This window comes from Drosophila melanogaster, chromosome 2R (assembly GCF_000001215.4).
Source record: "Drosophila melanogaster chromosome 2R".
NCBI lineage: Eukaryota > Metazoa > Arthropoda > Insecta > Diptera > Drosophilidae > Drosophila > Drosophila melanogaster.
Genome location: NT_033778.4, coordinates 5,803,997 through 5,829,340, shown reverse-complemented (window position 1 = coordinate 5,829,340; position 25,344 = coordinate 5,803,997). Strand labels below are relative to the sequence as shown.

Below are 25,344 nucleotides of genomic sequence, written 5' to 3'. Positions count from 1 at the left end.
AGCCTGAAAACCTCCGGTTCGAGCAAAGTGAATACAGTCCGAATTTCTGTGCTTTTTGCTAGGCAAACTTCGTCTCACTTCGCCGTACTTTACTTAACCTAACTGCGCTCTCCACATTGGCCACGTTGGCTCCGCAAAAAGCCCTTCAGCGCGCAGCCTTTAAAGCGCTGCAATTGAATTGACTGAACATGTTGCTTTAGCGCTTCCTTCGTGCACTTTGCAGCCATTTATCTCAGCCTCTTCGGTGCTGGGGATGTTGGGAGCCGCTCCCGCTGCCCAGCTCATTGTGCCGGAATGACCAATTTTCGTGATTTTAAATTCAGTTAACGGAGAGAGAGACCTTCCACGGCTGGTCAGTTGACCCGCCCCTGATTGCTTATATTTCTGTAGCACAGCTGTAGTTTAAACAGCTGCCGGCTGCATTTTTAGCCCAAACTGAAAGAGGCTGCTCTGCGTTGCCTTGGGCGACTGGCCCCATTAGATGGGAAATTTATCTACATGCACCTGACAGGTGGCCAGCAGCCAACGGGAGCAGCTCAGGTTGATTTAGTTGGGGCGGGTGGACTGCCTCCTTCAATTGGTCCACCACTTGACGTGGCAGCCGGAATGGCACACGGACACCGGACTTCGGACTTCGGACATCGGACATGGGGCTTCGGACGAGGGATGCTCACGGCAATTGAGATGCTGTGTGGTCTGCTAAGTGCTGCCTGCTAAATTAGCTTAAATTCAATAAGTTAATGGCAGCGCCTGCCACTCCGCTGGCTCTGGCCTGCCAGCTGAAAGCTGTCGACATTGCTCGTTGCACACAATTTCGTTTTGCATGTGGCAAGTGTTTATTTTGGGCAACAGCCATCAGCCCTGATTACATTAGACATTAAAAGCAGGGAAGCGAGTCAGTGCTTGGCGGTCAGCTGAGGCCACTTCGGTTGGCTGTCCGCAAAAATGTCTGGTAGCACGAGTCCTTCGCGCTGGCCAAACAAAAAATCACACAAACGGTTTCGCTTCATTTGCCATAATCGCCAGCAAATAAAAGCGACTTCCAATGCCATTTGTCCCTGTCAGATCGCAGTTTACGATTGACAAACGATGTGCGCGAGCAACCAAGTAACCAAGTAACGAAGTGACCGAGTATCCGAGAAACCCCATACCCAAATTGGAGTGCTGAAGTCATTTCGAGTGCGCAACAGTCGTTGTCACGAACGAGGACTAAGATAATAATAATTATGTACATATGCCTTGCCGTGGTCTACATGGCCGACATACACGTGCGCCGCAGTTGAGAAATGAGTAAGCCGAATGCGAAGCAGACGATGGCGGGCGAACCCTTTTAAGATGTCAGATTGCATTTTTGTCGGGCCTAATGAACGCTGACGTCAACAACGCCACTGATTTCTAGGGAGCAATCACCATCGGCGGCGGCCACCGCCGTGCTCCGCTTGCTTTCATACTCAATTAGCCTTAACAGTGATTAATACTGACCGTGATTTCATTAAATCGCTTTTTGATATGACCTCCCACCAAAATCGACAGCGGGAATGGGAGAAGACCATAGGCTCGGGCCGTGACATAACTTCGTTACGATTGGTGGCCCTTTGCCTTTCAATCTGTGCGCATGTAAGGGCGTGCATGAGTGGCTTTGGACGGACTATAGGAGTGTCGAGGAGTGCCAGAACGAAGAAGACCCCAATCTTCCTGCCTGGAGGGGTCATCATTAGTCCGTGCAGAGCTGGACCTTAAATCTTTATAAACGATGCGTCTCAATTCGGTTTGCTCGGGCATAGGCTAGAAGCACTTTATTCAAGTGCGTAATAAAGATTAGTAATAGAGTATCCAGTCTCAGATCGGTAATATGTAGAGGTAAGACTTGTGGGCCCATAAGGTACACGGCAAAAAAGATGTCGGGTAAAAATTACAGAAAACAATCACTACAAATGGGAACAAATCATCTTCCTATATGGATACTAATTATTTACTGAATGCAATTACATAGTCTGTTGCTTAATGGTAAGACAAAGTGGGCGGCTTTAATACGTTTTACTCAAATTAGACGAGCTGATTCTACTACTGCCAATGAAACCCATGTGTGCACAGTGAAATGTCCATTAATTATATTAGTACAAGTTATCTGATGGTCGAGGCAATCGAATATAGCGAATAAAGATATCGATGAATCTGTTACAGCTGAGGCAATAATCGTCAATATTCAGCAAAAAGCAACTGACTTGACTTACTCTTCCTCGAGTAATTAAACTGGGTTATTGCCAGTGGTTCTTCTTTAACACTCTGCAGTCGAGACAGACAACTAATTTTTAGTGACCTTTTGCTTCTGACATCCTTAACTAAAGTCTTGAACTCCATATAGGGGGCTTTCTTACCTTTTGGGCTACAAACATTTTGAGGTGGGACCGTCGAGATATATCTATTTGTATTCGAAAAGAAAGCCACAATTTATACTAACAAGCTTCTCTACGAAATCGCATTACATTGTGTGTGTATACCAAACAGTATACGCTGCGCGTTTTTACTCACCTGCCAGGTGATGGCTATGGGGATGTTCTCTTAGTTTATCGTGTGTGTGATAATAATGTCGACCTGCTGCATATTTGCTCTTGTTAGCTGTCAAAATAATTGACATAAAGTGGCATGTGTCTTCGGCGTTGTTATTTACGAGCCGTACACGCATAAGCGAGTAACGTAACAAACGAGCTAGCCACGCCCAACATTGAAAAATTGGAAAGCTATCTGACTGGCAAGCGAGAAGGCAACAGGAGTCGACAATCTGGCTTCTGTATCCGATGGCATCCCATCCCATCCCATCCCATCCCATCCCAGCATGGCCACGATTTATTTACCCCGAACTGGCGGGGAGCTGGCCATTCAAAATGCGTAGCTTGTTTCTCAAGACTTTCATAATAAAGGTGGTGAGGACTAATTTATCAGATATTTGCGCAATTGTGATAAAAAATACTTTAATTTCGTGCCTCAGTGGCGGCGGAAGAGGGCGCGAATCATCCGCTCCTTCCAATCCACCCACGAAAACTGCGTTCGAATATAATATTCACGGCCGACTGAAATATTTATTAATGAAATTGCTCGACGCTGTTAAATATTTAGCTCCTGTGCATAAACAACTCTCGAAATATGTCCAAGTATTTTTGACTGACAGCCTGCTCCCATCTCGCAATGCCCGCATCCTTTGCTGGGAATTCACGCAGTTCACTGTCATCGGTAATTTTTGGGTTCATCAAAAATTAAGCACGAGCTGCGAGGCATCAGGGCAGGCAAGAGATGTGAAAAATTCCTGGCGCAAAGTTGGTTAATGGCCATAAATGTGGCAACAGACGATGACAACGACTGAAGAATGAAGTTTAATGCGAGCACAGTGCTCCGTCCTCACTATACCCAGAGTATACCCAGAGGAGCATGTGGACGCCAGCATACCAACAATGCTTTCCGGGCCCAGTTGCCTCCTGGTGGGGCTTCATCTTTTGCTGCTTTCGTTTCGCGTGTGCTTTGGGGCTTGCGAGCATTATTAATAAGTATGTACGACGCTGCGTATACGTGACATTTACGGAAATTTGATTGAAAAATATCGAACATACTTTTCGCCACTTTCCCGGGGCGACACAGCGATTCCATTTGATGCGAAGGAAAATATGAGTTGATATGCCAATTTCTGGCCCGGATCTCAGGGGAGGCGGATTCGCGGAAGGAGCAACCGGAGGAATCACGTAGTGCTCGCGTCGACTCCGGCCGTGTTGTGTCATATTTTACGGACCCGTTTTACCCCGCCCTATGGCGCACTGTTACCGATATGTGATGTGAGAGTGCGTGTGTGAAATTACGTGTCTCCTGAAAAGGGTAACCTGAGTCGACCCACCAACCCCAAGTCTTATCCAAACGCCGGAGTGGCTTTGCAGCGGTGCAACCGCGCTGACAGCTCGCAGATTTTCAGCAGTAGTTGACATTGATTCATCAAAAATTAATCGAATTCCCAGTCTACGGGCCCGCGTCAAACTGTCAGCCGTCACGCAGGGCCAGCTAGCCCACTGGGCTCGACTTTGGCCTCTGATTCGCACACGTTTCGCACATTGCGTAATCCGCTTAAAACAACAACTCGCATTGACGTCGATAGGCGGCGGCCCACCAAAAGCCGACTGCGGTTGCCAGTTGACGGCGGCAGCGAGGCGATGGCCATGCCCACTATTGTTGTCGCATTAATATGAGCGGAATATGCAGCACAACTCAAAGGGGTCGTGTAATTGGAAATCTCGTACCTCGCTGAGCCCGTCCCTGGACCAGCATCCGCACCCGCCCCGCACCTGCATTCCACTTGACATTAATTGCGCAGGACTGAGGACTGCCATTAGACATACATATCCGTATCTATATCCATCCGTATGCGGCTTTGCAAGAGATGTCTTTGCCTTTGTCGGCGCTTGACAGCTGGCAGCGTGACAGCAACTTTTATTTATGCCAAGTTTAAGTGCGGCTTTCTAATCTCGCTTTCATCCGACCCTGGGCCGGTCCGCCTCCGGCTCCGGCTTTGAATCTAGATCAGGATCTGGCCATTTGCCATTACCCAGATGCCCCTTGCCGATTGCCCCTTGCCCCTTGCCCCTTGCCGATTGCCACATGGCAGCCACGAGCTGTGGAGCCTTTGCAGCTGTGCTTTCAGCCCCTTCAGTCCATCATCCATCATCTCTGATCCCCCGCGAATGCTGCAATTTGCTGCACATCGCTGCTGCTCCTAGATGCTGTGCCAATCAATCGCCTGCTTTCGAAATGAGAAATAATGAAACATAAATGTATCTGCTTCGAACATCCGATGGAAACGAACTTGTAGTAACTTAACCGGCGGATCCGTTCCGTAATTGCTTGGCTGTTTGGACTTAATACCTCGTTTATTTTGCGTTGAGTTGATAGGGTCGGCCCATACTTATCAATCCCAGTCGCGGCTCCCATGACGAATGAGTGTTGATGCCCGCACTTTGCCCAACATAAATCAGCCCAGGTGCGTTTCAGCCTGCAAATGAGCTCTACGAGCCAGATTTGCGGCAGGCGAAACTTTTGGCCTGGCCAGCAACCGCTACCCGGTCCCGTCCTTTGGGTGTGTCAATAAATGAAGCGTGATTGATTACAGGGAAAAGTTTTTGGGGCACCCAAGCAGGGAGTTTAGCCATAGCAGAGAACGGCCTTGGGCCGACCGGGGCTACTGGACAGGTGTGCGATGTCGGCTGTGGGCATTTGCAGGAGTTTATTGTTTGAATTTCGTGTATCTTTGTTCAGCTGGCACTCCCCCGCCAGCCGCTGCGCGCCCCACTCCCATGAATATCGGCTTGGAAAATATTTTGTCAGCCATTTTTATGCAAATGAAATACATTTTGCATAAAAAGTCAAACATCAACAGAGATTTATGACTTGTTGAAACTTTAGCATAATTTCATAAATATTTAAACATTTTCATGTGCTGCTGCAGGAAAGGAAACCAAAATTATGCACAAGTACGAGGACGCCGGCCAAAGGAAAAAGGATGATTATGTGCAAATATTTGCGCTTATTATGCACAGCACTCCTTCCTGCCCAAAATTGCGAAGCTATCGAGTGGTCAGTCGGTCAGCGAAAAGTATCTTTTATCGGCGCATCAACATTCTTCCCTCGCTGCCTTTATAATGCATCACCATTACATAATCAGCCAATCTATCGGGAAATTAGTACAAACAATGAGCAGCTAAATTAAAAGTAAGGCGGTTCCCTTATATCTGCCTGCCAAGAACAGAATACGAAAAAGACCAATAAAATCTATCGTATATTTAGTTGCGCTCTTTTAGCATACGAACGTAGTCATCATCTGTAATGTGTTGTTTTCGTGTGTATCTATCTTAGGGCAATCCCGGGAGTTGATTAACCCTCCGGTCGAAAGTGTGGTCCATGACCCTTCCATTATTTGTCGGTGCTGCGAAATTGGGAACAAAGCACTGTTAAATATACGCCTATTTACCCTGCCAAAGCAAATAAATAATGCATTCTGCCCGGCGTGCACGAAATAACAAGCTGGGCCCAATTGTCGAGCACGCTCGCACGGGCTGCGAATTGCTTTGAATAAGCGCACAAATTGCCTAGCTCGCCGACTGGAGCCGCCAGAGTGCCAGTGTTTTGTCGGACTGCCCATGACAGTCGCAGGCACTTCAATTAATGCGCGCTCGGCTAATTACAGGACGAGCAAACATGCGGAATTAGCCGCGGCATGCAATAATTCAATTGCACGGCGATGGATAACGCATGCCGGGCTCGAGCCCCCATTTGCATTCAGCCCCGCATTAGGACACGGCATTCTAGAGGCCCACAAAAGGACGAGGGCGCTGGAAAAGGACTCGGCGGGGCGTACTCAGTGGGGGGAGTGCGGAACGCAAGGGCAAGAGCCATGCGATAAGAGCCATGAAAGTTGCCACGAACAGGCTTATGTCGGCCCGCTTATCGGCTGCGTTTTATCGCTTCCAACGATTCAAGTTAATTTACTTCGCTACTTTGATCTCCCAAGGGCCGCCGCAACGACCGAGTGCTGCGAAATAAGTTTTCATATAAATTTCTCATTTTGAGCGACAACATGCCAGGCCAGCGCCGAGGGATTTATCTGTCCAATAAATTGAGCATCTTGCGATTCAAAATATTTTCGAAACCTCTCCGCAATTTGTGCGGGCCAAGCAGTCTATCGGCAGTCCACCAGCCAGCACTTTGCCACAACGTCCAATAACATGGCAATAACAGCCGAGTGTTTACAAATAAGCAAACGCCAAAGAAGTCGGCAGGACGCGGAATGGGGGCAGGTTGAAGCTGAGCTGCATGACAAGTGATTACACGGCTCCTGTCGTGCTGATTCAGATATCGGGTCCTTGGCAAGAGGACAACAACTGCGTGCCACCGAAAGTTTCTCCAGCCAACGAGACGGGTCGAATCGCGTTCCTTTACCACCAGTTCTGCAGGCCAGTTCCATCTGCATACGTATGTATGGTGCGGTGCAACTCGTCACGGATTGGGATCGCTCTTTATCAGGATTCCAATGGGCCTTGGTGAGATAAGAGGCAAGGAAGCTATAAATAGGCTTCTAATGAATTTCTGGCAAAGGAAAGCAATATTTCGAACATAAACAATTATTTTGCATAATATCTAGCCCACCTTCAGGCGAATATCAAAGTGTAATTTTTATTTCATTGCTTATAAGATATTCTCTTTGCTCAACTGCCACATTTTTTCAGCGGGGAAATAGTGAGGAGATGATGGAAGTGCAACGTAACAACTGTGGTTGGTGGTTGCAGCACAAAATCGAATTGTATGGAATATGGCCAAAATAATTTGTTGGTAAATCAATCTAACTCAATGTAAAACTTTCGTTTTCAACGCGCAGTAAGCACAGACAGTGTGGAACTATTTTAGAACACTTTATCGGATTCGTAGACTTCATTTAAGGTCTTGAGCCTTGTGTCCCAGCCCTCCGCCCCGACCCGGCCACTTCCATTTCGCTGCCCTGATGCTGTTGCTTTGGAAAGAATTTTCCGCCTTGCCTCGCGAAATCGTTTGCACAGCTTAACGACATCAGAGCGAGGACGTGGGTGGTGCAGGTGGGTGGGACAGGTGGGTGAGCATTGGCAGCCATGGCTCCGCTTATGCTGCGCAAATAGCAACGCCGCCCGCTCCGCCCGCTTAGTGCTTCCAACGCCCCGACGGCGCCCTTTGGCATCGCGCTTTGTTGAGATTTTATAGCTTGCATTTGTTTCACGCTCACTCGACGTCAGCGGCATTGACACACATACACTTGAACACTGCGCCAACATTTGCGCTGCACACAGGCACACACTGGCTCGTTCGCTCACACACTTCGATGCCCGCACTATGCATGTGGTGCACTTTGCACTTACATACATACTACATGCACGCAATTTACGAGGCGCTGCAAATGAAATTTTGTTTGTTCGTTTGTCGACATTTTGAACTTTCGCTGTGCCCCCATTGTTGCGCCGCTGCTGTTGTTGCCGCACTTCGTTTAGTTCACAATCTTGTGCATAATAGTTCTTGTAGCCGAAAAGCGTCTAATGCCGCCTTATGACGGCAGAAAATAAAACTGCGCACTTCCTGCGAGCAAGAAACTTGCAAGTGTGTTCGCTTCCCAAGCGAATGAGCGGCGTGCAAGTGTGTATCAAAAGATGCATTGGACCGTAGAAGGACATTCTGGTCGGGATGTGATCCGAAGCTTTACTCACACCTTAGCAGTCCGCGTGTCCCTTTCTTTGTTTGCTTGAAACTACGGACCCACCGTCCAATTCTGGGAAACTTGGGCCTTATCGATATCCATTACGCAGAAGTTATGTACTTGGAAGTTCCATGATGGAACCCTCCACACATATTTCGCTGCCTACATATGTGCGCATTGACTTACATGTATGTGGATCTCTCTGTGTGGCAGTCACTGTGCGTTTCCGGTGCGCTGCGGCAATTGGCAGGTGCCGTAAAATTTTTAATGCCGCACTCGAGCGCAGCAGTCAAATATGACAATGTTCGCAGCATCTTTGCCAGCGGTGGGGCGAGCGAAGTCATGAATAAATTTATTTATTGAATGTGTCTTCCTGCTCTCAGCGGAATATCAGGCCTCTGCAGGAAGTGGCGCTGAAAGCAGCGGAGCTTTAATTTATTGCTGCACGTCTTTGCAACTGCCGGGGGCGATCCACCGTCACTCGCTTTAAGTGCGCCGCGGCGGCTGCCGCTCAGCATGGCACATAATTGATGCCACCCACCGGCCGCCTGGTGTGGGAAAATAGGGGTAAGGTCGCAGCCCGTCTTTGCCGCCCAATTTGCGGAGCTGATTCAATTAGAAACTCCAAAGTCGCAGCTGCTAGTGGCTCGGCCTTGTCACTGTCAACCGCAGGATACATGGTTGATAAATTAAGTGGGCCTGCAACAGGCAATGTCGGCCAGTGGAAAGCCATTAACAACGCGAGACGAGGCCTACAGCCGCCAGGATTACGAAAGAAAAGGAGCCGGAGGTCTGGCCAGCTGGTCAGATGCACCTGCTGCGATTTATTTACTCGTGCTTTGAGCACACAAGCTCGTCAGACGCTTAAAAATAAATGTGGCTCGCTTTTCGGGGCTGAGTGGTGGTGAATCACTGGTGATGGTGGCTCACCATTGTGGATAAAAACGGAAAACGGTCCGCCAAACAAAAGTTTTAACTCAACCGCTGAACGCACGATTTATTGTTAATTAATGTCCTGTCAAATATGCAAATGGCCTCCAGTTCGGGTGGCGACAAAAATTAAGCGTCGCAAAGAAGGTCGCGAGGCGAAATTGAACGCACCGCAAGCCCGTTTCGTAGAACAATGACGGGGTGCGTGCGCGTGCCGAAATGTTTGCTGTGTTGACATGCCCATGAAGCAGGGCCAAATACGGCACGGAATGGATTCCAGACCCCTCTCCGCAGGAACTCAGACCCTCCAGCCAGGAATCCTGGCACACGCACATAATTGACGTCGTTCGGAGGACCGCTCTTTTCCAGCCCACAAATTGATCAAAGGAATGCGTGGCATTGCCAGCGGAAGGATGGAAGGATTGCATACTCCCGGCGCTTCCCGTAGTACTGCCTTGCTGCTGCAAAGTGAGCCAATAACCAAAAATTCCATCTGCACCTTTAAGAGGTGCCTTTAAGACCCGAACGCGTGGCGAGCAAAATACCTGCGGCTAGCCATGCCCCGATTCAATCGAGCCTCACACATGCGGGCGTAATCAATGGCATAGAAATAATTTCCACCTCAGTTCAAACGCATAGCCCAAAAATTTCAAATCACAAAAAAGACGTTCTGAACGTTCGATATTCAGACATATTCAGGAACAAGAACAGGAACTATGGGGAGTTGGACCGCGTCGGAGCTTACTGCGTGGCCCGTGTGCCTGTGGCTATTTTTATTGAAAATTGTGGACTTTGCATGTGGCACATGGAATGGTGGAGCAGGACTGGAATTTAATTTCGGCCTAGCGATATTTCTACGAAGTTTCAGGCGCACGCTTCCGCTTCTGCACCCGCCTACTGGATAGCCTTCCCAATATTTCACCTGTCAAACTCGGGCAGACAAATAACACAAGCCCGAAAGTCATGCTCCCCGGGCTCAGAGCTGGTCAAGTCAGAATCGAGAGCGACAGGCACGAAGATGGCTATGTTCCTATTTGAGGGACCTCCGCTGGAATTAAGAATTAAAATCTGATTTATGGGAGAGCCGCTAGGAAGGCACACACTGAATCAGGAACCCGGAGATGACTGCATTAAACCTGAGTCCGTTTACATTTTTTATGACCACAGTGTACTCTGCGCGGTGGTGCAAAAATTTCATTGAGAACGAGATTCATAAATAATTCTTTATTGTTCGATTTTTTAGGGCTAGCCTCCCTCACAAACTCACAAAAATCGCATCAAATCGCCCGCTGCTCTAACCATTTGCAGTAATACCCTGGCGCCGATACTCGCAGCCGAATGTGGACTGGCTTCATCGCCATGGAGGCAGTCGGTGCTACCCCATGTCAGGTTGTGTGGTGGCAGAGTAACAAACCGCTTAATCAGCAGCGCAGCTGTCAGAAGTCCAGTATCAATTTTTATGTCGTTGACTGTTGGCTCACTGAATTTCTGGCTTCTTTAATGCTTGGTGTTTAGTGCGGTGGCCACAACATTTCGGTCATCAAAAGTTATTGTGCCGCGCTGGGCGTTATCACTTTCTAGCCCGCAGACCTCTTCGCCGGAAGTGCTCGCGCAATTGACAAAATGGCGCACGCAATACAGCCGGAAATGGCGAGGAGCCGAACGCAGCTGGGGCATCCAAGGCCAAAAGTCCAGGTACGGATTTATTTATCGCTGCAGGCGGGCGGCAAATTAATTTTGAGGGGCTCTCCACTTCGCAACATCTTTGTCGGTGGGGTGGAGTCTCGTATCTTGATGTCATGGCACTTTGTGGTATCATTGACGCAGTTGCCTCTTGTGAAAGTCGAAAGCCTGGCCAGAGAACTCCCCAGCCCACCCAGCCGACGTGGCCACGCTTATGGGTGGCAAATTGCAGCTGCTGCCCAGCCTTTTAACAATAATCAAAACACAAACAGCAGCCTCGCTGCGACAGCTTAGGAGCTCAGCAGCCCGGGGCTCTGTGGTCCCAGCCCGCCCCCCACACTAATTGCTTTCAATTTAATGAAAATTTTAATAGAAAAGCGCTCTGCCAAAAACAGTTGTCGCTCCTTGGGCTCGTTGCCATGCATGGTCATGGCGTGTATAAGGTACATAAGGACCCAGGAAGCGGTCTGGAGATCTGCAGTTCTGGAGGCATCCCAACAAGTGCGCCAAAACAATTTGCACCTAATATTGTGCAGGGAATTTATTTGGCACACACACTTGATAATCAAAAGTTTGCATATTCGGGTATGTTTCGGGCTCGTTTAAGTTTTGTCTTCCATTTGGCGCCCAAAACTTTTAGGTACACAAGAAGTGCAACGAAAGCGACAAGGGTGCCTACGAGAATCCAGGTTCTATCTATCCATGTACGTTTCGGTTTTTGAGATGTCAGTTTGTCGGATTCAGCCTTCAACCATGGCAACCAGCTCTCCTCAGTCCTTTGCACAGGCTGCAAAGAGTTGGCTGAAAAGAGCATTCACCTCACTTCGTTGACTACCTGCTGAACTTCTCCCCATGAGCAACGAAGATCTGACGTTGGAATTGCGGTCCACTAATAAAGACACAACCGCAAGCTGGCAGCAGAAGATTTTTTTGCCTTCGCATTGGCCTGCCGAAATTGTCAGCCATAATCTTGGTCCTCGGCAGTTTGCGCATCGATGGAGCCAATAAACAATGATGAATCACTTATAAATTGTTGCCATATTTTGAGGCCCCACCTCGCGGAATATTGGACGTGGTCGTGGAGGGGAGTATGGTGGAGTGGTTGGGGTAGAGTGGAAATTGAAATTGATGACGTTGCTGCTGGCGAAGCTTTTGACTTGTCGCCGCTTAAATGCTTCCAAGTAAGAACTCCGACTCTTCTCCCACCCACGATGCGGTTGTTTATTTACCAACATTAACAAAATAAATGACGTGCAAAGAAAAAGGCAAATGCGAACGCGAATGCGAGGCGACGTTGCTGCGAAAAAGTTTGAATAGACAAATTATTGCGATGCCACGGCGGCGCTGGAACGGAGCAGAAGGCGGGGTAATCACTAATGGTAACTGTCATCCCTTAATCGACAATCGCTAAACGCAATTCATTCAAAACTCGCGCCTGAAGGAAGGTGCTGAAGTTGCTATCGGGGATCGGGGATCGGGGATCTGGGATCGGGGATGGGCGATGGTGGGGCATTTTTAAGGTGACCGTCATGGGTCGTCTTTGTGACGACTTTCACGTTGATTGGTTTTTGCCCGGAGTAAAAGCGATGGCTTTTGGTCACGTAATTAAGAGCAAACTTATTAATCGCCGTTTGACAACTCCCGGCAGCCAGCTAATTAAGTCAAATTGCCTGCAAATCGGAATTTTATTTAATCGCTTTTTCCAAATGAGACGTTTCCCTTTTGCCCATTGTCATCTGGCCATAAAACCCGTCATGCTGAATGGAAATACGGCGTCGTCAACTGTCTCGCGGTCGTGTCTGCAAGTCAAAGTGAAAATTTGGCACTTTCCAAAAGGTTGCCGCCGTCCCAGAAAGTCACTGGAAGGGAAGGGTAAGGCTTTGGGCACGGGTTCGGGCTCGCGTTCGGTTTGGTGGGCTTACCTCGTCGTCGCCTGGCGTTTTGCCCTACGGAAGCGAGTAGGAGCTCTGCCGTTGACAGCTTCTGGTGGAGGGCGGCGAGCGGCGATGTCGGTGGGCATCTACATTTACAAAATGTTATAATAATTATAATTTTGTGAGTATTTGCATATTCGCCTGCTCAAAGGCTGGAGGACGCGGCCAAAGGGGTGTCTTGGCTTTCTGGCTGTGGCAGCTGTGGGCTTAACATGGCAAAAGTTGTGCCTTGGCAAAGTTGGCACCATTATAAAATGTTTGCGGCAAGCTGCGTAGCAAGCAAGGGACCAGTACCTTCGGTATTTTCCCTCGCGGTCCTTTTTGCCTGCGCCATCAGTGTTCTTAACAATTTCTGCGAATGCTCGACAAGCTCAATAATTGTGAACTGGATGCGACAAGCCTTACAAATACGTGTACAATGTAATATTTTTGTTCCTGCAGCAACTTCAAAATATTATAATAGGATAACATTTCAGCGCAAGGAAAATAAGCATCCATATTGGACGTCACCCACTAAGGCAATAATAAGGCCTAGTTGTGTTAGTTTAGATGGAAAATAGGCAATAGGTGTGAGAACTAGATGTTAGTTTAAGCCAAGATGCTGCGGATTAATTTCTAGATTCTAGTGAACCGATTTCCCAGTCATCCAGTCATACCCGATTGTCAGCAATTTCATTCCGACTGCAGAACATCATCCCAAATTGCAGTCCGGAACCATTGGATGTCCTTGTTTGTACCTCTGTTCGACAGCTGGCAAATCGCTCCATTGTGCCCGTACTGGAGAACAAATGTAGCTTTTAATACATTGTCACTGCAATTGACATTTTGTCAAATGGCAATACAATGCGATTTCCCCTTTAATACATTCCTCCCGGACATGCAACAGCACACACGAGCACATGTGGCCGGGACACCCATTCTACGTATCTGGCTCTCGCGCATTTGTATCTGTAAAGCAGCTTTTAATGTTGCGTAATAAATTGAAAAGTAAGCAAGCGAATAAAACACACGCACACACACACACACTCACATTGCGGAAGAGGCAGGGATCAGGCTTTGGCAATGGCAAGGCGACTATCGCTTTCAGACAGTCATAAAAGTAAGTTTAACAACCCACGCTGCCGCTGCTTTTGTTGCTATTGCTGTTGATGTTGCAAAGATTCCTAGTGCAATCCAATGCGAAACACAAAGATACTTATTGAGTCCAACAATCTGCTGGGATTGAAAACTCCACCGTTTTGTTTTGCAGCAAACCCCCTTTACCCCCCCCCCCCCCACAACACACAGTAGAACACTCCACTCGCTTGATTTGATTCGGGATGCTGGGAAATATCAATAGCTCAGCCGGAAGGATACCCACCCGGCTACTCGCATTCAATTTTCAGCATCTTGCGATTTGTTACTTGGCATCCCCTAAGCCCCGCCCTTGCAAACTTAGTGTCACGTATTTGATCAGAAAATTAAGGATCAAAAAGGCATTTGTGTAAGCATCTGAAAATGTTGTGATTTATTGCGCCACAGCCGGCTGGCCCGTCCAGCCTTCCTGGCCAAGCTGTGGGGATTTGCACACATCCTTATGACGAACGAGACCGAGACCCAGCTGCTGGCGGTCTGGAAGTGCTGTCGCAGGCTCAGACTGTTTAGTTTTAAATGGGGACGTGTACAATTTAATTTAATCTTTGGATTTTCCTCCGCACAAGCTGCCCCAGTGCCTCGTTAGCTCTCGCTCTTCTGGACTCAATCCAGCTCGGGCGAGATAAATTTCGCACATGGCTGGCGCAGGACAAAGTGGAGTACAAGAAATATGGAATATGGAAAATCTTGTACTTGTTCAGGGCTTTTTGCCAGAGCTAGATTACGGTATTTCGTTTCATTTTATGCGGCTTCATTGACATTTGTCTCCGCAAAGCATGTTTTTTCCAATTTACGAATTACTTTCGGCCACATTCCTCGACAAGCACTTGCCAGGGGAAAAGTGATAAATCACTTACCTGGAGAGGCAGGTATCCTTTGAGCAGGTCAAGGGTCATCGCATCGAGATGCGAGTGGACGGCGAAAACGCAGTGTCATTGCAATTAGTAAATGTGGCAAAGAATATTTCAAATATTAATTAAACTCACAGTATCTTCATCCGATAATAATCCGAAAGAGCCTGCCACTCCACAGACCTCCACTCAACATCCTGTCAGCTCGTCGAGCGAGCAGTCAATTTAATTTGCTGAGAGCTATTGCTTCCCTCGGCACGTAAAGCAATTTGAAATGAGCAACTGACGGCAAATTTAATACATTTTTCACGTTGCGAGAGCAGTGTGTGTGTCGCTCCGTGTCAACGGGAAAGGCCCGACGAAACCGATAGCCCAACATAGTTATGTCGTTGCATATTGGCGATGATTTCTGCACATTGGCGCAATTATTGCCTGTTTATGCTAATTAAAAATCAATGGGAAGTGCCATCGCGATGTCATTTTCCCCACTCATGTTAATTGCGCTGGCCGTCCTGTTTACCTATCAATCTCCATCGCTTCTTGCGATCCGCTCCTGGGGATGGGCTAGCGTTTTGGCCATCGCGATGGATAGCGTCTCAGAGCAGAGTGTGCAGTGTATTCGGTGTGAAAAGAGCAAATAGGGGCGTGGCCAAATAGAGAGCGAGCCAACAGTGCTTTTGGCAACGGAAATCCAGCTTTGTGTAAGCTAAATTATGTTTTAAATCCCACCATTTCCTCATTTTCTTTAATTATGTGCTGCTGCTGATTCCGGGCTTAAAATATACAAAGCAAATAAGGGGCGTTTACTCAATTTACGTCCAAGCCTGGACGACCCAGCAGAACCAGGACCAGGGGATGGCAGCGGTTATTTTTGGTCTTTATGCCAAATGAAGCGTGAGAATGCCATAACGCCCCCAAAGCCTGGCTATTATGTATATGCGCAGGCGGCCCTGAGAACGCGGCCTGCAGGCACTTCACATCACTCAACAGGGGCGCCTCGTCAAGGGGTAGGGAGGGGGGCGAGCGTTCTTTTGTGTGTTTGCCCAACAAGTGACCAAAGACGGACTGAAAAGACAAGCGCCGCTTGTTGATAAAGCCATCAGCTGAAAATCGATAAAAATAATAAAGGACGCAGGAAAATTCCCAGAGTGTGTATTCTCGGCTATACGGTATGTGTGCTGATGTGGATGTTGCTGAGGCATGATGCGATGGTGACGCTTCACTTGAATCGGAGGTTCCGACTGCCAACTTTATGCATATCCTCTCAAAGACCACCAATTAAACAAGTTAGGAGCGCGTGACGTCATTTTGGCTCTAATTGATTTCAATTTCAATCGGCTTTTCGTATGCCGCATCGCACAAGTGAGCCCGCTCAGGCGCTCCACCAGGCTTTCGAAACGCAAAGAATAATAAAGCGATAAATTAAATTAGTGCGCAATATTTAAAAACAAATAATCTCTGGTGGCTCGACGCATGTTTGCGAACACAACCAGCAATTGCAGCGCCATAAATTATGCATAAACATCCATGCAAATCAACACTGCCAGCACGCGGGCCTTGTTTGTGTAGATGTTAAGCGCAGCGGGAGGTTGCCGCTTTCGGGGGGTCTAGTATTTGGGTGTTGGGTGTATAGTGCAGGGCGATGGTTGGATTGGGTTTGAACGCCGAGCGGACTCATAATCGAATTAGTTGCAATAAAGCACGAAATTAATTTCCGGTCCGCACGCCGCAAGCCACAAAACATAATTGCGGTGCAGGCGTGGAAAGGGGGGACTAGAGAATTGTGGTGGGAGTGCCTGGCTGGAGGTGGATTGTAGGGCGGTATTCTTTTCGGACCCAAATCCAAGCTCTGTTCCAGTTCATAAAGCCAGGCACTGAATGACCAATCGCACGTTTTGATAAAGCGGAGCATAAAAGGATAACGGCATGAGCAGGCCGCAAGCAAATGTCCGCAGTCAGCCCATATTATTGGCCGACTGCCCGGACAAACGAGGCAGATAAAAAACGATTGCAGCGATACAAGCTGTAAATAAAGAGGACCCTGGGATCCGAATCGGGGACACACAGCAAACGCACAAACTTAAGATTGCGTCGCACACAAATTGAATATTGCGGTCTGGGCGGAAGGCCTTTGTTTGAGCAGCCGGCAACGCAGTTGTTGTGTATCCACCCGAGTATTATGTGGCAGCATATTCACGCCGAAAGCCACGGCATGCCTCGCATTCGCCCCATAACATCTTTCTGCCGGCTCTTGCCGTACTTGCCAACTTCTGCGGCTGAAAAGTTGCTCGATGTTGCATGAGAAATTTCTCGTGAGCCGGGAGCTGCAAACGGAGCTGCAAACGGAGCTGCAAACGGAGCTTGCATGCGTGGATATACTGATACTGATGGATCCACGCAGCCACAGAGACATCCACACCAGTACGTTCAGCTTGCCAGTATGCCAGTGTTTCGTTCATTCTGCCAGCTCCTCAGGGTACTCAACATGTATTGACTCAGAATTTCTTTTTGCGACGCTGGCTTAAAGGCACACTCCCCTGCGGCCAGCCAGATGCCATATTTCTCAAGTCCGTGGAGTGACAGAGTGCCAAGGCAGCTCTGCGTCGGATCCTGGCGATATAATCGGTAGACAGGCTGGCCATCACACTACTTCCTAAGATCTAACGGGAAGCAGTTAAAAACTTTTGGGCAGAGCAGTGTCTTTCAGACCCGCCCGAAGGCCCAAAAGAGCTATTACTAAAATTGAACACATCTATAAGTTGTCTTTTCCACTGGCAAAGGGCCCACATCCTCTCGGCCAAAAACACAGGCGGAGGAATGTATGAGCGCGGAAGGCAATGCTTTTATGGTAATAAGCTCGCATTACATCCTGCAGCATGGAAAACGACATGACGGCCACATTTGATGGGGCGCAGCGGAAGTTTCGAACGCACCCATATCGGAGCATCGGAGGCTTATCACATAACACCGAATGACTCCGCTCGCTTTTAGTGTTCCTTTGCCCCTCTGATGTCATTTTCTCGGCGCAGGACGTTCTGCAGTCAGTGCGACCCAGACTGTTTATTTCCGTAACTTCACTTGAGAATACTTTCGCTGCTAAATTGTTGAATGAACGCGACTTGGAGGCAACTGCCGTTTCGGCTACCGCCCCTCACTATGGGCCAAGTGCGCAGAGCCAACACAAGTGCCTCGTCCTTCTCCTAGTTACAGACTCACAGCCAGGGACACATTTCATTTGCGCATCTTCCAAGACCCTTTTGCTTAGAGGCTGGGACACATTTTTAAATCTTGATGTCGTGTGCTCACTTCGCCCGGGCATTGTTTTTATTATGGCTGGCATTTGCATGCATTTGTGTGCCGAGAAGACACAACTTGATCTTAGCACGGCACAAGGACCTTGAACCCTCTAACGAGTTACAGCGCGAGGCACATGACAAAGGACATGACAAAGGAACGGTGGTCCTTATAGTGCGCGCATTTGGATTGTGTTTTACATTTATATACTCGTTACAGCTTGTTCCTCTGTCAATACTTGGGCGGGCACGCCCACTCGAACGCCAACAAACAGAAAATGAATGGCACGCCCAAATTTTCATTTTGTCGTTTTCAAAGTTGTATTCATTTTACTTTCCCAAAAGCTGATTAATATTTTAGAGGGTTCGGCTTGAAACCATAACAGCTTAGTGTCGTACATGTACAGTACATGCACATGTATAGTATTGTACATTACCTATGTGTATAATGTACACTGTCACCTGAAGGCATATTTATTTTAATTAGTAAACGGTATCAGATATATACTTATATAAAGCTTGTAAATTCGAAAGACGCTAACGCTGTGAAAGTTGGTTTCACAACTTTCTCAAGCACACAATATTTTTTGACAATATAAAATGTCGGTATTAATTAGGAACAATCGGAAAATTATTTTAAATATTTTAAATTAAATCATAGCTTCGATGATTTTTATCATAAAACTTTCATATTTGTTACAGGTTTTTATACCCGTTAGTCGTAGAGTAAAAGGATATACTAGATTCGTTGAAAAGTATTTAACAGGGAGAAGCGTTTCTTTTGGAAAAAAGTAAAAGGGTATACTAGATTCATTGAAAAGTATGTAACAGGCAGAACGAAGTATATATAAAGTATATATATTCTTGATCAAGATCAATAGCCGAGTCGATCTAACCATGTCCGTCTGCCGTATGAACGTTGAGATCTCAGGAACCTTTAAAGGCAAGAAGGTTGAGATTCAGCACACAGATTCTAGAGACAAAAACACAGCGCATGACCAAAGACACTAGAATATTCTAGGGTCTTTGGCATGACCCATGCTGCCACGTCCACTCTAACGCCCAGAAACCGCACAAAACTGCACATTAAAATACATTTTTTTCCGATTTCTTTCGATATTCCTGAAAAGTGTTGAACATTCTCGGTCCCACTTGTACTAGCTGAGTAGCGGGTATCGGATAGTCGCGGAACTCGAGCCGTTGGGATGTATATTTCGCACTCCTTCCTTTTAGTTCGCTTATTGGATTATTTCAGGACCAGTGGAGCATAATTCTAGATCTGCTGTTATTGCACTCTAGCTCTATATATCCGCCATTATAACCCAATGCTCCGCTAAAAAGATATTCAAAGGTATTCAAAAGGTATTCAAAGGTATTTTCACAATAACGGCGTATGTTATTTGTTTGATTGTCTGTCGCTTTAGCTACTCATGAACAAAATGGTTGTCTGAAATTTTTGAAGACGCACTAGTAATGTGAGAATAAATCTATATATACATATCATTAAGGATTAAATTGATAACGTATGCTTATCACTGTTTCATTTAACACATTAAATCGTTACCAGGCTATTTTCTTTTGAAGCTTTAGTATAGTAAAATCAAGTGCAAAATCATTTTTTGTGAATGCTAATAGCAAAACACTGGTATGTTAAGGGTAACTTGGTTTTTTGCCCCCTCAAGAGGAGTTCCTGTCTGATATCGAAAAATTTTTAAGAGAATTTTTATTGTGCACTGATTGTTTAAGATAATTACTAATACTACCACTTGAAGAAATTAGGCCAGAAAACAACACAAGCCTTTAATTGGCCATAAAAAGCGTGTGGATACGACGATCACACTAAATGTATTCATGAAAATTGTTAGTTGGAAAGTTTCTGTTCTTATTTCTTAATTACTTTTAAATCCTAGTTTTAATGGAATTTTTAAATTTCAATTTTAAATGAAATCATACCACTCGTTTTTTAAATATCCAAGAATAAGTCTTACAACGAAAATTGCTTGTTTTTTTTTTTGTGTTCATGGCTTGAATCTGTTGATTCAAGGTTGATATGCAATTCAAAGGATTTTAAAACACCTTAAATAACTTTATTATCCCATAATATTGTCTGCGTCAAATTCTAGTACGGTAAAATAGCGATTTTAAAATATCTCTTTAATATTATATGTATGTACATATATAAGTAGCTATGACTAGATTTTGTTGTTTAGAAACCAGAATCGTAAGCGAATTTCCAACTTTAAGCTTATTTGACTCGGAATACTTGTGTCGGGGGAAGGACAGCCATAAACCGAAGAGCTCAAGCAAGTGAAAGAAGACAACGCAGAAAATAATTGGGGATGACGGAAGAATAAATAAAAACAATACAATGTATAATTGTAATAATATTTGGCTGGACGTGGGTGGTGTCGAGAAGAAAGTGAAGGGGAAGGGGTGGGAACAAATGGGAAGCTAGCCCTAAGCCGAATGACTGGGGAAAATAACAACTTTTCAGTGTCAGCCTGTTGTTTTCTGCCCTGACAGAATTGCTTCAATAAAAACACTAAGTAATGCGAAAAGAGACAGCAGGAAGTGCTCCCCGAAAAAACAAAAGAGCTCTTTTCCACATGCCAAGCACACAGAGTAATTCTTACTTAACGAGCAACCGAAACGTATTCACGCTCAGCTTCAGCTCAGCTTCGTCCCCCAGGGATACGCGAGGCCGGTATCCTGGCACGGTCCTGATTAGCTCTCTTTGCACAGTGTATGTAGCGCCTCTCTATGGTCGTACTATTAAGGCCTAATTGTGGGCAATTACTTGCCGCTCAGCTAATAAAAACCTTAGAGATATTTGCGCATTTCAACTAATGATTTTCTGCTTAGACCTAAGCAAACACTGCCAAAAATTTAAGTGTCCAGTTGAGTTGTCCTTGCCATTACATGTGGGTGGGAAAGTTACACCACACCCTGAAGACGGTAGCGCACACAACATCTCATTAGCAGGCGGCTGACACAGTTATTAATAATTCATTCAGTGCTAATAGAATGTTTGTAGTTTGAACGGCACATGTGGCACAGGAGCTCAAATCCCAGGACAGGGGACATGAATCCGAAGCTTTTTCGATAATTAGCCAATTTCCTGAATAATTCAGAGCTCAGCTGAGCAACACTCGACTTATACCTGGACAGCACTTGTGAAGAGGGTGGGCTCCGGCTATCAATCAGGATTGGTTGCCAGCCAAACTGCTCGGGTAATTTTCCAGTCATCAATTCGCGTGGCCCGGCCCACGAACGTCTTTGGCTTGATTATGCAAAGTCCTTATTAAGGGCTTAATTTGTGAAGCTTTAGGCAGGGGATCTAATTTGAATTGGCTGCTCGACATCTTGCAGCCCATTGTTTATGTTTGCATTGGGAATAAATCCAATTCTCCGGCATAAAACCCTTCACGGCCCTTTAACAATTAAGACACTATTTGATTGACTTTATTTTCCCAAAGCCTGGTCCATTTTTATCCCCTAATAGCATCCACTCACTTCTCTCTCCTTTGGCAGGCTTTTGCGCTTGGAGCCCGATGGACTTTGCCAAAATCTCGGATTGCAAGTTGCAATCAAACGGAAAGCACTAAAAGATGCCAGCCGATATATATCTGCAAAGGGTTGCACAATGCGGGTTGAACACAATGGCAGAAAGATAAGCCGGTCAGCTCGGACCAAGAGTCACAAAAATAAATTAAAATTAAAAGTTGGCAGTGCCCGGATTGTACAGCTTCATCCCGGACAGAATGGCAATCGAACGGCCAGCGGCGTCTTAAATTATACTTAACCGTTCGTTTGGAATAGAATTTATACAATTAAGTACGTTGAATACTGGTAGTTATGCCTGGTAGGGAGGTAGCTTTGCATTTGAATATCGGGTGAAATGCCCCGGAGGACGCGTCCTAAGATGATGTCATCGTGCAATAAACGGACTCCTAGGAATGACAAGATTTAAAAAACAGAATAAAAACAAAGACTCTCGCCGGAGACACAATGAAGTGAAATGAAGCAGGAACGTTGAGAAGGCACCAGCAGGCTGCCAGCCAGTCTACGCACTGATCCAGCGACTCGTTCAGGCATTTGGCCAAAAAGCGGGCCTCATAACTAAATGGGAAACTTACATGCCCTCCAACGGCGCTTGTTCCCATTTATGTTTTTGCTGTGGCAGCAGCATCAGCTCCGGCTTCTTTGGCCGACTGGCTTGTAATCCGTTATTTAAATATTGGTTGTTTTTTATTTGACTTTTCTCTTATGGCTGTGAATATTTTGCATAGATTGCTATGGGAAGAGTTGAGCAAAAACCTTGCCGAACTACATATATACGACACACACTGGCAGGCACACAGGCACACACGTGCACACAGCACAGCAGAAAATCAAATCAAATCAAATCGCCTTTTAGTAGAGTTGCAATTTAAATACATTCGAGTATTTGCGGTTCCATGACCAAAAAAGTCGGCCGGCCTCGGGGCGGATGATAAACACACATTACGCAAGTCTTCCACGCTCATTAGCCAGCACACGAGGTGTCGAACTACAAGTCATAAAACTGGGCCGCCCCATTGGTTCCGGCTTCACCGGCAGGGCAGGGCGATAGCAACGGGGCGTGCCCCACTTGCCCACAGCTGTCCGGCTACGGACATGCCTGTGAGTCCCCGAGGTGATAAAATGCTCCTGCTTCGTTCGACCCACTTGTCCGGTGACAGTCCAGCATTGACATAGGACTTCCGCGCGCACACATCCTGTCGTCCCGATGACCTTTCTCTACATGCTCGTGTGTACGTGCATTCACGCTTTTAAATATGAAACGCGCATTAATTTTGACATTGGAGCGGAAATACATTTAATTGCTTTCTGCGTGGCCGCTCCTCTGACGTCTCGGCTAACGCAGACTTAATCGCCCAGCCAACCCCACGAAAACAAGACCCCGTGCCTTATCGCTGGGGGCTCCGTCACATACACAAAAACAAGCTTCGCCATTAGCGCCCGTATCCAAGGACTTTGTTAGCAAATATTTAGCTTGCGCTTTCATTTTGTTATTTCACAAGAAAGCCGTCGGATTCCCGATCTCCCATTTGCATGAGCCACTGCGTGTATGAATAAGCTTCGGCAGTTTTTCCAACTCCAGTCCGGCTATATCGTAGTCCCATCGACCTTAGGGGGTTGATAATATAGTTGTGAAGGACTTTGTTCAGTAAACTAAGTAGTTTTAATCTATCTATCAATTTATCTTCGATGTTGCAAGTGCTTTTGATGTTTTGACAGCTTCTTTCTGTGTTCCCAAACAAGACTAAATTAGTTATGTTCTGGACCATACATAAGCTTTATGTATCCCTTTCTAAGTGAACTCTCTGACTATAAAACTGAAAGCAAACCGCATTGATATAGTCATCTAAAATAATCACTGAAAAATACTCTCTACTATGAATTAAGCAGAATCCTAGATGTGGCCACTTTGCAAGCCTCCTCTTGCGGACTTTGTGCAGCCGAATCCTAATTTCATTTAAACTTTTCTTGGTTGATAACCAACGCAGTTAGGCATTTACCTCCCTTAATGAGTTAGAGGTGTTGTGTTTTGCAAGACACGTTCGTGTCGTATGTTTGACAGCAGTCAAGTTAGTTCTTGCCACAGGCTATAAACCAAAGCCCAAACTTACAAGTCCCACGTAAATAAGCTAACTCGTGTCTGGAGTAAGTCAGAAGGAAGCGGCGGAAGATGACAAGTCCCAAGCCTCCCGTCAACCACATGTCATACTCACAAGCGAGAAACGGCCAACTAGCTGTGAATCACTTACCAAGTACGGCTGATCCCGGAACCGATGCTTCAGAGGATTCCAATTGCTGGTGGATCTCGTTTTCTTATGTCTAGCTGTGGGGCACTCGCGAGCTTCGATTGGTGCTTATTGATCATGCACTGCTCGCACTAAGCCATTAGGCGTCCGCAGAGCCCGCACTCCGGCACAACGCGAATTCAATGCGATTTGGGTCAAAGTGGTGGCAAAACGACAATGCAGCCGCACATTTCACAGTTGTCACTACCGATGCCTGTTCTCGATTTCCCGGATTCTCAATACCTCTGGCGCTCAGGCGTTTCGGTTTCGGTTTACGTTTCCGCTTTTACTTTTTGCCACCGTTGGCTGCAACGTGCCCTCGCACTCGCAGTAGTTCGCAGGAACAGTTGACTTAACGCGGAGTCACTGGCGAATTTTACGCCCGCCACGCACCAGTTTCCGCGAGCACAAAGGAGTTCGCAGGGATAATACGTCGCTCGCGCGGCGAAACATCCAACTTGAACTTGTTAGTCGCGCTGCACCCTTTAATTGGGACAACTTTGGTAATTTTAAACGCACTTTTGCCGCCGGAAGCCCCCAACTTCAAATCCAACCTCAGCCTCAGTCCGGCACTCAGTACGGCCTTGTTGTTGCTGTGTTGAATGGTATGTCAATGCTCGATGTGTTGTTGTTGCTAATGGGGTAACGAGCGATGCCGTCGCTTCCGCAGCATGCACAGCTTTCGACGAGCAAACGAAGTGAACTGACAGGACTACCAGGACTCCTACGCATTCGGAAACCGCTCGCCACTGGAAGGGAGCGTCTGCGCCTGCGCCTGGCTCAGCTGAGCGAAAGCTGAGCGGAAGCTTCTTCAAGCTTTTAGGTCAGCGACACGAATCAGCGCATGGCCTTCGGTCCCCGACTTGGCCCGATGAGTCCATACGCTACACCTGAATTCCATGGCTTCCAGGGCTCTGGTAACCTAAGAGAGTCCTTTCCGCGCTCGCTCTCGCGCTCTCTCTTAGGGGTCTTCGCGGAGACTCTGAATTCCTTGGTCCCAAGATGACCAAATTGTGTCACATTTGCGAACGGAACTCACTTTGCCAATGTCACGTGCCGGAGCGTTTGGCTGCTGAAGGACCCCAACAGCCGGACCTCTTTTGGCACCCACACTTCGCAAGTAAACTGGCGAATCAGTGTCCCGCAAATTGATATCCTAATGCAACTGGCAGTCAGATGGCACGCACGCCCGACGGACGGATGACCGCCGCAAGCGGAGCCGCAACTTGCAACTAAACTTTTGCGGTGACCAAAACCGAACGTGGAGCAAATCCCCCGGCCAACTGACAACTACAACGACAGCTATCGGTGGCCACCAGGATGCAGGACAAGTGCAAGAGTGTGTTCCCACATGCCGCTTGTCGTATTCCATTAGTGTGCCGACCAACCTTAATGATTTCTTACTTACAGCCCGCCATTTCC

At 47.0% G+C, this 25,344-nt stretch overlaps 1 protein-coding gene across 3 annotated transcripts in view, besides 2 other annotated features; it reads right to left on the bottom strand.

Annotated features, from left to right (window-relative positions):
• Positions 1 to 24,629, bottom strand: part of dpr12 (defective proboscis extension response 12) — a 56,120-nt gene extending 31,491 nt beyond the window's left edge. For all 3 annotated transcript variants that reach the window (NM_136342.2, NM_144205.5, NM_001273787.1), the window contains exon 1: positions 23,887 to 24,629. The gene's annotated coding sequence lies outside the window, so the exon portion shown is untranslated. The remainder of the gene's footprint in view (positions 1 to 23,886) is intronic.
• Positions 18,879 to 19,272: a mobile genetic element.
• Positions 19,076 to 19,112: a mobile genetic element.
• Positions 24,630 to 25,344: the final 715 nt, after the last annotated feature.